The 12,730-nt window shown below is 37.8% G+C and overlaps 1 protein-coding gene across 9 annotated transcripts in view; it reads left to right on the top strand.

The window, feature by feature from the left end:
- ERCC6L2 (ERCC excision repair 6 like 2) overlaps nt 1–12,730 on the top strand; it is a 375,244-nt gene that overhangs the window by 294,458 nt on the left and 68,056 nt on the right. The window lies entirely within an intron of this gene.

Here is a 12,730-nt window from a genome sequence, read left to right as displayed (position 1 = left end):
TTGATATATTTTGTTTTGATCCAACAGATATTTCCTCTAGTGGCCCTTCCCACCAAAAATACCATTATAAAATACATTACCCGTACAACCATCCAAAAACAGTTCAGCAGAACTGCCAAAACAGCATGCTTGAGACATCAGACGTTTCATTACCTTTTGTGGCACTAGGTAAAATAGAGAAAAAAAAAGAATGTCATGGAACTTGTCCTATTTCTTCACTATGTGGTATTAAACTCCCGACAAAGATAAGCCTAGTCAGAAAGAAAAGCACTTACAAACATTTGTATTTTAATTTTAAGTATCCTTTCCAAGGAATCAACTGGACCATAAAATACAAACTTTTATCTAGAAAAAGTTGTTGGATGTGAGTCTGTGGGATTTTTTTCTTTCAATTTTGAATTGTCTTTAAAAATTCCCTATTATGCAAGATATTTGACATTAATATGTGTGTTTGTGGTAGGTCCTATAACCAGTTGGCTTTTGCCCAGAAGGGTGAGCTAAGACAATTTAAGGAGTAATTCATGTTTGTCTTAGGTTTTTGTGAATGCTGGATCCTGAAAAATTGTGTTTACAATAACTTTTTCTACCTCTAGGCAGTAACCTTGACTGATTAATTTGAAAAGTTGATAAGAACCTTTGAAATGCACACATGCACACATGCACTTTTGCAGGGATAGTTAAAAGGTTTTGTCATTTTAGAAGCACTGACGCTATTTGTATTAATTTATTTACAGTGAGCCATGTTTTTACAGTAATTCAGGTTCCTTGCTTTGCAAAGACAAGCAAGTTTATGACTTTCTGTATATTTACAAGATTTGGCCTTTTCCCAAAGAAGGAATTTTTTTTTATCTTTTGTTTGAACAGATGTGTAAACAAAAGTATTGCTATCTCTCATGCTTCAGTGGTTAATGAAAGGAAAATGAAGGAGCATTTAATAATTAAAAAAATCTACGTACAAGATGACATGACTAGGCTAGTAATAAGGGGTTTATTTGTCACTCAGTGTGTGATAATATGTCAGAGATCTAATTCTTAGGAAATAAGATGCAAAGCTTTAACATTAAATATAGCTATTTTAGTTATTTTCTAATTTAAATCTGTCTGTTTCATAGCTTTTTTGTTTTTTTATTCAGTTGAAATTGACCTTTCCTCACCTATTTCCAACTTTCTCATTGATTCACAAATTCATGTCTCCATTGAACTAATTTTCTGAATTTTGAGGAGTTTTTCTATAAAAGATTACTATAGAAAGCAGCTTTGTGGAGATGTCATTTTATTATATGTCGTGTTTTTTAATGTCCCTAATTAAAGAAGGGAACATCTCATGCTTTTCATTTTTGCTTGAGAAAACAACTCTGCAAAAAATGAATACATATTTGGTTATTAGAAGAATTTACTGGTAACTTGAAGTGGACAAAATGCTCATCCTTTTAATCCATTGCCTGGCTTTATTATGTTTTCTGTAGCATCTTATACTTTTCATGCTATGTGAGAGGTATAGGATGAGTGAGAGGGACAGGAATTAGTTATCTGCATAGATTTATCAATGTGTCTCCATGAATTAGCCTCTAGGAGGTTTAGAAATATAGCCGGGTTACTGACAGTATTTTTTCTGCCAAAATAGAAACAAGTGACCATTCCAAGATTTCTTTTGAAATTAAGTCTCCTGAATTGTAGTGTTTCCTTTCCATTTGTTGGTGGTAAGTGAGTATGTGAGGGATTTACCCCCATCGTCTTTATTTGTTTCCTTGATGTTTTTTCCTGGTATTCATGCATTCAGAATTTTGCTTCATTTTTCCTCTTTCCTAAATATTAATGGAAAGAGTTTCTTTGCAGAACTCTGTACTTCTGAGAATGCTCTCAACGTATCAACATTTCCCTGTCGTAACAAATGTTAGCACTGTCCTGTGTTGAGAGGGGAAGGGAATACTGTTCCTTTTCATTTTCATCCATTGCCATAAGATTTGCTTTCTCCTACTTATTGGAAGGAGTCAAAATTTTTCCATTTTCCATTGAAAATTAACATCTGATCTTTTAATGGAGCCCTTCCATGGGTACTTTTCTACTCAGTAAAAATGTTGTTTTACAAATTTACTGAAATGAAATGAAATTATCTAGATGCTTTGAGGGATGAGGGGCAGATAAAAGAGATTCTAAGAGAAAAACCTTAGCAGAAATGTTTTAAGTGGTTTCTAGACCAAGAAAGTTCAAATGCTATAGAAGGATAAGTTAAAACTAAAACTTAACTGATAGTTCTGAAATGTAATTATAATTAATTATATCTTGATTAAGCTTAAGTTAAATCAGTAGACATGAAGGAACAAATTAAAAATCGTATTGTTTGATATAGCCTTGGTGTGTCAGGCAGAGAAATGACCTTTGATTCAGAAAGACCTATACATACTGACCGTGTGGCTCTGAGCAAGCCACTTAACTTCTTAGTTCTCCAGGCCACTCTCTGAGACTGTAAGTTTCGGAGGGAGACTGAACTGTGTTGCCAGATAATGCTTTTCACTGCTAGTTCCCTATACTGATTATATCATGGTTTCATTTAAAAAAAAAAACCCAAAACTTTTAGTGCACATTCTTCACATCTTTAAAATAGTTAATGGGGTTCACTTTTGGAAAATACACATACTACATATTTAAAGCAGTGCCTTGTACATTTTTATGTTTTGAAGATACATTTTGCACCTATTAGAAAACTAAATAACAGGCCAGTAACAACCTTTATTTAACCAAACCAGTGAAAGCATATGCACCCAAAATCATTGATAAGTGAGCATCCATCAAAGAGGCTTGTGTGGAACATATTTTTGTCAAAGTATATGATAAAAAAATAACAGCTAGGCGGAACAGTGTTTCAAGTGCCAGGCCTGAAAGTCAGGAAGACTTGTCTTCCTGAGTTCAAATCCAGCCTCAGACACTTCTTAGCTGTGTGACCCTGAGCAAGTCATTTAACCATGCTTACTTCAGTTCCTCCTCTCTAAAATGAGCCAGAGAAGGAAATGGCAAATCCCTCCCTGGGCCTCAGTTTGCTCATCGCCAATGACGGGTTTAAACTCAGTGGCTTCTAAGATCCCTTCTACCTCTAAAATCTACGATCCTATTATTCTGTAATTTCTAGGTTGAAGGAAGGAAGATTAGAGGTATTCTAGTCCAGCCCTATCATTTTATAAATAATGAAGCCAAGGCCCTGAGAGGAACTTGCAGAATTTCCATGAAATCTTCTGGCTCCAAATCCAGAACTCTCCTACTCTACATTGCTTCAGTAAAAAAAAGATAATAGCAATCGACAGTACACATAGTGTGGCAAGGAATCAAGGATAACTTCAGAGTTATAAGTGTGACTAACTGGAAGGATGGGGGAGGCCCTAGACAGAAATAGGAAAGTTCAGAATAGTGTTAACTTGGGGGGAAAGATACATTCTCTTTTGCACGGTTGGCTTTGAGATGTCTAGGAGGAATGTAGTTCAAAATATCATATAGGTATTGATGACATGGGACCAGGCTCAAGAAAAAGACTATGCCTAGATATATGTGAGAGTGAGGAGAAAGAAGAGGAGAGAGAGACCGAAAGAGCACATGTATGCATAATTCAGAGCATAGAGACTTGTTTGATATGAGGCCACATTTAATCAGGAATGCTGAACAACCCTTTTTATTTGTTTCTCAGTCCTAGTCATACATAGCATTGAAGAAGTATCCTGCCATACCTTTATTGTTAAATTAGGTTATCACCTGCCTTGACTCTAGAATGTACAAGATGTGTGGGGTACGTAAAGCTCTAAAATATGTCTTTAGATAATGTAATGTGACGGTAAAAAGTCCAGGCCCTGTAGTGAAGAAAAAAGGAGGGTGAGAAGCAGAATTCAAGGAAGTTGGCAGTCATGTATTCAAATGACAAATGTTCTGAGATGTATGAAATTGATTTATTCCTGAGGAATGTTAATTTAAAATCTGGAAGGAACTTTAGAGATCATCTTCTCCAACCCCATCATTTTACTGATGAAACTGAAGCAAGCATTGCTAAAGCCAGAATTTCCTACATTGAATCCAGCCATACTGTTGACTGAGCAGTATAAAATCAGAGAGGTATTCCTTTGAAAATCTCTATGTGAGAAGGCTCCCCATGATTATGGAGAAGATGTCGTCAGTCTAGACTAAGAACATATTTCTATTTATACATTTTTCCTCCAAAAAAGGAGCAACGTACCCCTCTCCTTAAGAAGGAGAAGACTTCCTTGAAGTCAGGAAAGAGTAGGGCATAGGGGAAAAATATACACACACACACACTTTTTACAAAAAGAATGAAAAACATCACTACTATCTTCAGATATTGAAGAAAGTCTTACGTAGAAGAAGTAGCCACTTCATACTATGTTTGTTTGGTTTTTTTTTAGTTCCAGAAAGTAGAATTATGACCAGTGGTTAGAAGTTTTAGGGAGACAGATTTCAGCTAAACATAGGGAGAAATGTTCTGTCAGCTAGAACCATTTTACAATGGAATGTACCTCCCTATTATTGGTGTTACTCAAAACCATTTGGATAACCTTCTCTTAGGAACGCTTATGATGAGGTTTTCTACTTTGTAGCGAGATTTCATTAGATAACTCAGAAAATCTTTCCTAACTCTAAATTCTAAAATTCTGTGGAAAATACAAGCAAAAATATTGAACTGAGTGAGGATTAGAAACACTGAGGAGGAGCTTAAACCAGGCTCTGACATTCCTTCAGTTGTCATGCTCAGGTGTCGTCCCTATGCATCCTGAAAAGTTTGGTTCAGACGTCTCACTGACATTGTCATGAAAAAGAAAACAGGGTATGTGAGGCCTCTCCTGATCCCCCCATTTGTTAATATTTTCCCAACCAAAATTGCTTTTTTAATTGTACTTTGTATATATTTTGTATTTCCTTATTTATGTATGTGTTTTCCCGCAAGTACAGTATAGGTAGAGACTTTTTCTGGTTTTGTTTTTATTTTCCAGTACCCAGTACAGTGGCTGGCACATAGTAAGTGCTTAATAAATACTTGTTGAATTGGGAGAAGGGGCAGAGGGACAGAGTAGAGAAGAACAGTTTGGACAAAAAAAAAAATAAGCCTCTGTATAGCAGCTGTCTTTTTGACTGTCTCTCCAGATACTATTTTTAGTTGCTAGTACATCAGATTAGGACAGGTGCCCAGGAGAATGCCAGTGCCAGAGCAAGATGATGACATAGGTATTGTAGTTAAGATGCTTAGAGGGAAGTTGGCTGACTCTTAGAGATAGTTTATCACATTGTATCTGTGCTGTGTGGGGTTTAAGATTTGGTCCTCAACTTTACCATTTAGGAAAACTTATTTTATCTGCTTAATCAGTGGCATTCAGACCTTGGTAAATTAATTGATAACCATGGAGGTAAAAACCAAACAATTTGTCAATCAGTTCATTAATTTATAGTGGGGAATGTGCCTTTCTTGTGACCAAATGTCCTTTGTCTTTTTTTATGCAAGGTATTCTCTTTCCAACATCTAGGTACCTAGGATATGCAGTTAATGATCAAAATGTTGCTTTGTGAACATTAACTTTCTTCCCTTTTTGATACTGTTCATCACAGCCTTCCTGGATATTCTCTGCTTGCTGGGCTTCCAGGACATTGTTTTCTTCTGGTTCACCTTGTATGACTTTCCCATCTTTATTTCCTTTGCTAGAAGAATATCATTCATCCTCTAAATATGTCCCCTATGGAGGACAATGAACTATTTTCTTCATACCCCCTTAACCTATCAGCTGCCACAGGATCCTATCTATACGCATGACTTCCAGATCTATGTACCCATCCACCACCACCACCACCCCGCAAGGCTCCAGGCCTGCATCACCATTTTCCCACTGACAAATCACAACTTCATTGTTCCTCTGGCATCTTAAATTCAACATATCATTGGGCAAGTCACCTAATCTCACCAGGTCTCCATTTACTTCTCTGTAAGGTGAGGGGTTTGTAGTTTCTTAGACCTCTAAATCCATGATCCTATGTTCAAAAGGGAACTCAGTATCTTTCACCTTAAACTTGCTTTTCCAATGACCCATTTCTATTGAGGTCTCTACTCCTTCTAGTCATTCAGGTTCACAGTATCAGAATCATCTTTAACTCTTCCCTCTCCTTTACCCCTCACATCCAATAAATTCCTAAGTGCCTTAATTCAGTGAATTAGACCTCTATAAGAGCTCTCACTTCATCCCCTCCTCCTCATTAACAAGGTTACCATCCTAGTTCAGGCCCCTATTACATCTCATTTGAGCTATTAGAATAACCTTTTAATTGGTCTCCCTATTTCTAGGTTCTTGTTTTTTCAAATCTGTCTTCTACATAGCTGTCAAAATATCATAAAGATTAGGTCTGATTATGTCACATCCCTGCCTAAGAATCTTCAGTGGCTCCCTAGTCTCTCAAGAACAAAATAGAAAGGCCTCTGCTAGCATTTAAAACCCTTCCCATTCTGGCTCTGACTTACTTTTCCATACTTACCTGATCTTACTTTCTGTTATACTCTTGGTTTTCTAACCAAATTAGCCCCTTTGCTTCTTTCAGAACTCAACCCTCAATCTCCTAGCTCTGTGCGTTTATCCTCTGTGCCTTCAATGTATTCCCTCCTTATTTTAGCATCCTCAGCTTGGTTCATGACTCCTCAAATGCTTCCTCCTCCATGAAAACTTAGTGCTTTCTCCTTCCTCCAGTCATTATGTGCTTATCTGTTGACATGTTTTATGCCTCAGTAAAATATAAATTCCTAAAGGAGAGGGACTGCTTTTCATTTTGTCTTTGTATTGCCAGTATTTGCTTTAGTGCCTTGCACGTAGTAGGTACCTAGTTAATATTTGTTCATTCAAATGTCTCAAGGTAAGGAGGATCATAGGACTCTAGATTTAGAGGTGCAAAGGTCCTTAAAGGATAACCTAATCCCAATCCAGATTTTACTGATAAGGATATTGGAGCTGAGAGAAGTTAAGGGAGTTATCACATAGGTGATGGAATCTGGACTGGAACCTAGAACTCTGATTTCAAATCCAGTGTTATTGGCCAGGTAGGCCAAACCATGGTCACCACCACAACCACTCCTCTGCTCATCCATCTCTAGTGAGTAGTAATGTCCCAGATTTTGCCCCCACTCCAACCAACTGGCCATTCATGAAACCTGATCTGGACAGTGATTGCCCCAAGGGAGCAATTCCTTTAGAGGCCTAATCCTTGCCTCTCTCGACCACCAGAGTCCTGGGCACTGCAGTCCAGCATCAGAAGTAGATGTGGTCTTTTCATAATATAATCTTGTCAAAAATAATGCTAAAGAAGACGAAGTTTTATCTGCCTTGCTGTTCAAGAGCAGGGACCATCTTACTTTTCTTTTTTTCTTCACTGGTTAGTACATTACTTGACACATAGTAGGTATTTAATAAAGAGGCTTAAAGTACTCCAATTCTCCCTTGTTGAAACACAGAATCACTCAATTTTATAGTTAGAAGGAACTTTTAGTAGCTATCTAGTCTAACTCACTGTTGTTGAGTCGTTTTCAGTTGTGTCAAACCCTTTATGATTCCATTTGAGGTTTTCTTGGTAAAGATACTGGAGTGGTGTGCCGTTTCCTTCTCCAGCTCATTTGACAGATGAAGAAACTGAGGTAAACAGGGTTTAGGTCACATAGCTCGTAAGTGTCTGAGGCCAGATTTGAACTCAGGTCTTCCTGACTCTAGGGCTGGCACCCTATCCTCTGCCATTCTCACCTTTTGGCTGTCTCTCCAGATACTACTTTTAGTTGCTAGTACATCCCATACATGAAAGAAATCCCCACTATTATATAGTTACTTGACAAGTAGTCATCCAAATTCCATTTGAAGACCTCCATTGAGTGAGATACCACTGCTTCTCTAGGCAGGCATTTCCACTTTTGGAAAACTCTGATTGTCAGGAAGTTGTTTTCCTTTTTTCCCCTGACATCACACCTAAATTTGTCTTTGCAGTTTCTGCTCATTGCTCCTGGCGCTGGTCACTAGAGCTAAATGGAACAAATTTAATCTGTCTTCCACGTGACAGCTCAGTTATCATGATCCCCTGGAGACTTCACTTCTATAAGCTAAATATCCTCAGTTCCTTCAGCCAGTCCTCGTATATCATGGACTGAGAACTGACCTTCACCATGCTAATTGCTTTCCTCCAGCTTCTCAATGTCTTATCAATATATATGGTGCCCAGAACTGAACACAGTATGCCAGATGTGTTCTTGTCAGGGCAGAGGACTGAGGGAATATCCCCTCTTTATTCCTGGAAGCTATGAATCTCTTTCCTAAGGATACAGTTCAAGATCTTATTAGAATTTTAGACATTATACTGCTGGTTCATATTGAGCTTACAATTCATTAAAACTCCCCAGATCTTCCCAATTTTTTCAGATTTTTTTGTCTGCCTCAGGCCTATAAGTCTTGATGACATTATAGGATTCCATTATGATGATGTACTGCAATTTATTTAATGGTTCCATTCTTGTTGGACATTTAAATTGTTTCCATTTTTTGGTAATTATATCTGTTGCTGTTGTGGAAGTCATTGTACAGATAGCATGTTTTTTTTTGTTTTTCATAACTTTCAGCTTATTGTTCCCAATGATGAAGTTATTGGGTCAGACAGTATTGGGTCATTCATTTTTGTGACTTTTTGCTGTCTGCTACAAGATTGCTGTAATTCAGGGGACCCCACTCACTTTTTGTTACTAGCACTTGTCCCCAGGTGCAGTTGGAGCTCTGGCCGTAAACGAACCATTGGACAGTCACTTCTGACTGTGAACTGGAGGGTTTGACAGAGAGAGAAGGTCCACATGTCTGATAGTCCTGGCTAAGAAAGCCTGTTTATACTGAATAATTTTGAGAGGGGATTGAAAGAAAATTTATATACATGAAGCATAAACTTTATGATACTTGTCAAGGTCAGAAAAACCCGGAGTAATTAAATAAACAAACAAACATTCGCATTGGCTGTCCATAAAATTGAGAAATACTTAAAGATGCCTAGAGTGTCTTATAAAAATTGTCATTGGGTCTCTTCTTTTTACATCTATCCTCATGTGTCAGCATTCCCAACCTTTTCCTCGTTATTGGCTAATTGTTGCTGGGATTTCATCTAAGATCACAAGTTTTTGTGAGTCTTTATTGTGAGCTTTTAATGTTTATTCAGCATGCATTTTCTATCATTAGAAAACATCAGGGTACAAATCCTTTTGACCTTATTTTTAAAGATCAAATTTCCTTTCATATAAAATAATAATTTAAGATACTTTTTAGGAAAGGGCAAGTATTATGAGAACAATACATACTATGTTTTTTACCAAATTGAATTCTCCTTGTTCAGCATTGCCATTCTGCCCTTTGTCTTTCTATTCAACAATAGCTTTTTTAAGAGGATGGTTGTTTTTGACCAGATTTAGTATGGTATTGAAAATTGGTGCCTGAGTCTCTTCTAAAGATAAACGTCTTATAAAGATAGAGGTCAGCCTGCCATCTTAAAGCAAATGGGCATATCACCCAGAACATTTCTGCTACTTAAAAGCAGTAGAAAAGTACCAGAAAACCTCCATTGGTTGGTGTGATGTGTACAATTCGCTGACATATAAAAGAATATCCTTATGTGTAGTAACTGAAATTACTCTTTTATGGAAGCTTTTACGTAAAAGAAAACTACATCTTAGTTGATAGAACTGGACTTGAAATTGATAAGAACATTCCCTCTAATGAGGGAAATGGACGCCTGCTCTGTATCATACAGTCTCAGAAGCTTGCTGTTAACAGTGGGAGATTAAGTGATTCGCACAACATCACATGGCCAGTATGTGTCAGGTGGAAGTGGGACCCAGGTGTTCCTGTCTCCAGGCTAGCTCTCTACCCCCTATAGTACACCATACTGTATAGAATGCCATGCTGCCTCTTCATAAAAAAAAACAAAAAAACAAAAACGATCCCAAATTCCAGCTGACTGTGATTGTGTTTTCTGAATCACTAAGAAATTCTTTAAGAGGCAGAGCCGAGATGGCAGAGCAACAGCAGTTCCTGCCAAGCCCAGTCAGATACCTGTAAAAAATGGCTCTAAACAAATGACAGAGTGAAGCAAATCTCCAACCCAAGACATCCTGGAAGCTCGCTTTGAAGTGTCTTATCACTCCACGCTAGGAGAACACTGCAGCCCAGAGTGGGCCATGAGTGCACAGAGGGGACCTGAGCAGGCCTTAGGGGGACTGAATCTCTTACACCTGTGGTGGTTTCCAGACTTCATGACCCCAAAATGCTAAGGATAAATTGGAAGGTCAGTGGAAAAAGCCTGTGGGACCAGTGCAGGAAAATGGAGTGATTTGATCCTAACCCCAGGGCAGCAGAGTGGAGAAGGGGCAGAGAAACCCTCGGCAGCCACAGCAGCAGCAGGAACAGCTACTGCCTCTGTTTCTGAAGCTCTAGGCCTGCAGATTCTGGAGGGATCAAGCAGTTGACAGTACACCACCCAACCCCACTGGAAGCAGAAAACTACTTTGATAAAGATCTCAAAAGTCAAGTAAATGGCTGGGGAGAGGAGCAAAAATCAGAAAAAGAATCAGACTATAGAATCTTACTTTGGTGACAAGGAAGACCAAAACATGCAAACAGAAGAAAGCAAAGTCAAAGTTCCTCCATCCAAAGCCTTCAAGAAAATTATGAATTGGTCTCAGGCCATAGAAGAGCTCAAAAAAGATTTTGAAAATGAAGTAAGAGAAATAGAGTAGAAACTTGGAAGAGAAATTAGAGTGATGCAAGAAAATCATGAAAAGAAGTCAACTGCTTGCTAAAGGGGACCCAAAAAAATACTGAAGAAAATACCACTTTAAAAAATAGACTAACCCAAATGGCAAAAGAGATCCAAAAAACCAATGAGGAGAAGATGCCCTAAAAAGCAGAATTGGCTAGATGGAAAAGGGGATCCAAAAGCTCACTGTTACTTCCTTAAAGATTAGGATGGAGCAGATGGAAGCTAATGACTTTATGAAAAATCAAGAAATCATAAAACAAAACCAAAGGAAAGAAAAAATAGCAGACAATGTGAAATATCTCACTGGAAAAACAACTGACCTGAAAAATAGATCCAGGAGAGACAGTTTCAAAATTATGGGATTACCTGAAAGCCATGATCAAAAAAAAGAGCCTAGATATCATCTTTCATGAAATTATCAAGGAAAACTGCTCTGATATTCTAGAACTGGAGGGTAAAATAAGTATTGAAAGAATCCACTGATGACCTGAAAGAGATCCCAAAAGAAAAACTCCTAAGAATATTGCAGCCAAATTCCAGAGTTACCAGGTCAAAGAGAAAATATTGCAAGCAGCCAGAAAGAAACAATTCAAGGATTGTGGAAATACAATCAGGATAATACAAGATCTAGCAGCTTCTACATTAAGGGATCAAAGGACTTAGAATATGATATTCCAGAAGTCAAAGGAGCTAGGATTAAAACCAAAAATCACCTGTCCAGCAAAACTGAGTATAACACTTCAGGGGAAAAATGGTCATTCAATGAAACAGAAGACTTTCAAGCATTCTTGATGAAAAGACCAGAACTGAATAGAAAATTTGACTTTCAAACGCAGGAATCAAGAGAAACATGAAAAGGTAAACAGGAAAGAGAAATCATAAGGGACTTACTATAGCTAAACTATTTACATTCCTATATGGAAAGATAATATTTTTAACTCTTGAGACTTTTCTCAGTATTAGAGTAGTTGGAGGGATTATGTACATATAGACAAAGGGCACAGGGTGAGTTGAATAGGAAGGGATGATATCTAAAAAAAATAAAATGAAGGGGTGAGAGAGGAATATATTGGGAGGAGAAAGGGAGAAATGGAATGACAAGAAAGAGACAAGAAAAGGCTTTTTCAGTGGAGGGGAAAGGGGGAGAGATAAGAGGAAGAAAAGTGAAACTTACTCATCACAGTTGTCTTAAGGAGGAAATAATATGCACACTCAATTTGGTATGAAAGTTTATCATACTACAGGAAAGTAGGGAAGGAAGGGATAGGGAAGGGATAAGACAGAAGGGAGGGCAAATGAGAGGAGGGGGGTAATTAGAAGGAAACACTTGGTGAGGGACAAGGTCAAAAGAGAAAATAGAGTAAATGGGGGGCAGGATAGGATGGAGGGAAATATAGTTAGTCTTTCACAACATGACTATTATGGAAGTCTCTTGCTTAACTATGCATGCATAGCCTATATTGAATTGCTTGCCTTCTCAGTGGGGGTGGGTGGGGAGGGAGGAAGGGAAAGAAGTTGGAACTCAAAGTTTTAAAAATGAATGTTAAAAATTATTTTTACATGCAAGGGAAATAAGATATACAGTAACGGGGTATAGAAATCTATCTTGCCCTACAGGAAAATAGAGGAGATGGGGATAAAGGAAGGGAAGGGTATGAAAGAAGGGAGGGAAGATTGGGAGAAGGGGTAATCAGAATGCACAGTGTCTTGGGGTGGGGGGAGAGGAGAAATGGGGAGAAAATTTGGAACTCAAAATTTTGTGGAAATGAATGTTGAAAACTTAAAATAAACAAATAATTTTTTTTTAAAAGAAAGAAATAAGAAGAAAAGATAATAAAGGTACCTCCCCTCCCAATCCTTGCAGAGGTTTGGAGGAATAGTGGAGGGGAGATCCACAGATACAAAATGTTGCATATAGTATTTTTTC

The sequence above is a fragment of the Notamacropus eugenii genome, chromosome 3 (assembly GCF_028372415.1).
Source record: "Notamacropus eugenii isolate mMacEug1 chromosome 3, mMacEug1.pri_v2, whole genome shotgun sequence".
Lineage (NCBI taxonomy): Eukaryota > Metazoa > Chordata > Mammalia > Diprotodontia > Macropodidae > Notamacropus > Notamacropus eugenii.
This window is presented reverse-complemented; position numbering and strand designations above follow the sequence as displayed.